Here is a 2,709-nt window from a genome sequence, read left to right as displayed (position 1 = left end):
TACCTGTGCATTGATGAGGAAATTTTTTATCCTGAAATATATTCTATCAACTGAAAACTCGCGCAGGGATTAACGGACACTTATTTCTCACTTAAGAAGACTCTAACCGCCATAAATCATTAAACAAAACAGGCACACATGTCCGTCCCGAATATTTAGCTGATGGCCGAAAGAATACACGACGATTAATCCAATTAAAACCTCAAAACGCATGGCGACTAGAGAGACACGCTCGCGGACCACGCGGTGAAACGACTGCCGTGCACGCCGCGCGTAGCCCGATTCAAGGCAGGTACGCAGCGATAACACGCGTCACTCTAACAAAAAAAGTTGTTTATACACAAACGTACTGATAAACACTTAGTTGAGAATACTAAACTAAAAGTTACAATATTGAAATAGCATATATACACGGACTCTACTGTTACTTTCAATATTTATCGGCAACGGATTAAATATTATGAAATTTTGGAAAATTTTCTGTCAGATAAAAGTATAAAATAATTAAATTTCCTGGGCTAAAACGTCCAAAAATAATTTATATTTTATGAATACGACTCACTTCTACCGCTACCTTCGTACGGTGCCCTGAACACGAGTCACTTCNTTCTACCGCTACCTTCGTACGGTGCCCTGAACACGAGTCACTTCTACCGCTACCCTCGTACGGTGCCATGAGCACGAGTCACTTCTACTGCTACCTTCGTACTGTGCCCTAAACACGAGTTACTTCTACCGCTACCTTCGTACGGTGCCCTAAACACGAATCGCTTCTATCGCCACCCTGTTACAGTACACCGAATGAGACTTTCAATATAAGTCGCGTATCGGAATTTTTTCGCAGTAATTTTCGATACAGGGAAATGAAGAATTAAATTCTGCACCTGGGAAAATTATTCCGAACTAAGTTTAAGACCGCGTTCGCGTGTTATAATAAAAAACTTCAATTCCTAGCGCAACGAGTTCGAATACAAGCGCGTATACACACAACTATCATTATAACTCGCGTTACGAAATTTTCTTGCAATAAATTTTAATACAGGGAGATACAGAATTAAATTCTGCATGTAGAAAAATTATGCCAAACATATTGAGACACCGCATTCGCGTGTTATATCAGTAAAACTACAATTCCTAGCGCAACGAGTGCTAGTGCGTATACACACAACTTTCAATATAACTCGCGTTACGAAATTTTCTTGCAATAAATTTCCATACAGGGAGATACAGAATTAAATTCTGCATGTGGGAAAAATATGCTGAACTTATTGAGACTCCGCGTTCGCGTGTTATATCAATAAAACTACAATTCCTAGCGCAACGAGTACTAGTACGCATACACACAACTTTCAATATAACTCGCGTTACGGAATTTTCTTGCAATAAATTTTGATACAAGAAAATACAGATTTAAATTCTGCACCTGGGAAAATTATTCCGAACTTATTGTAACACCGCGGTCGCGTGTTATAACAAGAAAACTACATTTCCTAGCGCAACGAGTATATCAAATATATCAAAGAAACTACCAATCCAAACAAACAATACGAGTCGCGTAAAATATTGTATCAACCAGATAGCGGCACGAAACTGGCTGCAAACTGTGCAAGCAACGACGCGACAGTTTATGATAAGAAAGCAAGAGGTGCGCACAGTGCGTCGATGGCACGCGACCATGTGCGCGAATCGCTTTGGCACGTTACCTGCGATCAAAACTAAACTAAGATACGGCAACATGCGGCGCATGAGATCCCCCATGCGTTGTATTCTCGCAGCAAATGCGATAAGAAAGTATAAGTTGGGTTCAAAACAAAGACAATTCTCGTGTCGAATGCTCGCGCTTGCTGATAGCTATAGAAATAAACAATACATGTATATTTTACAATTTTTGTTAATCAACGGACAAATCTCTATAAAATAAGCTAGGTAAATTGAAAATCTAAGAGAAGAAAAAAATCATACTCATGCGGTTCCCTAAATACGAGTCCCTTCTATCGATACCATGAATGGGAGACACTTTTACCGCCATTGCGATTAATTGCAATATAACTAAATAAACAAAAATATCAACGTTCTTGTCCTATTTAAGTCAATAAATTTGAATAGTGCATATCTTTTAAACTAAAAGCGATAGCGACCAACAGATTGAAGAATATGAATGATTAGAAAATTCTTTCTAAGATAAAAATGAAAAATTCTATTCTTTGAGGTAAAAAGTCCAAAAATATGACTAAAGTGCTAAAATGTGCAATTTTCAGATTTTTGTCAAAAGATTAGAAATAATAACAGGCCATGCAATTTTAAACACATTATTGAATATAACAATCTATGAAACACTACGAAAATATGATAATAAAGAAAAACAAAAGGGAGAAACATAATCAATCAATGTGGTTGAGAATATTATTTAATTCACTTACTGGTTAGTACTGTAAACATTTAGTCGTTAACGGCATCCGTCGGCACCCCCTTCACGAACAAATACACAATATTTGCATTTCGCAACATCTTATAAGCGATAAATCATTAGCGAGACACAATAATCAGCAATAATCACTAAGAACACCGATAGTGATACGAGTTACCGAATTAAATCCGAAGAAAAGAGAATCGCGACGACCGCGTGCGAACTATCCGTCGGATACGGCGAAACTAATTTTAATCCTACAGCGTGAGCAAAAGATACACGCGGCGCCATCACACGGTCGC

Source organism: Atheta coriaria, unplaced genomic scaffold (assembly GCF_025399875.1).
Source record: "Atheta coriaria isolate IRGN ID8LTWV9N9 unplaced genomic scaffold, Caltech_Dcor_3.1 hic_scaffold_42_pilon, whole genome shotgun sequence".
Classification (NCBI taxonomy): Eukaryota; Metazoa; Arthropoda; class Insecta; order Coleoptera; family Staphylinidae; genus Dalotia; species Dalotia coriaria.
This window is presented reverse-complemented; position numbering follows the sequence as displayed.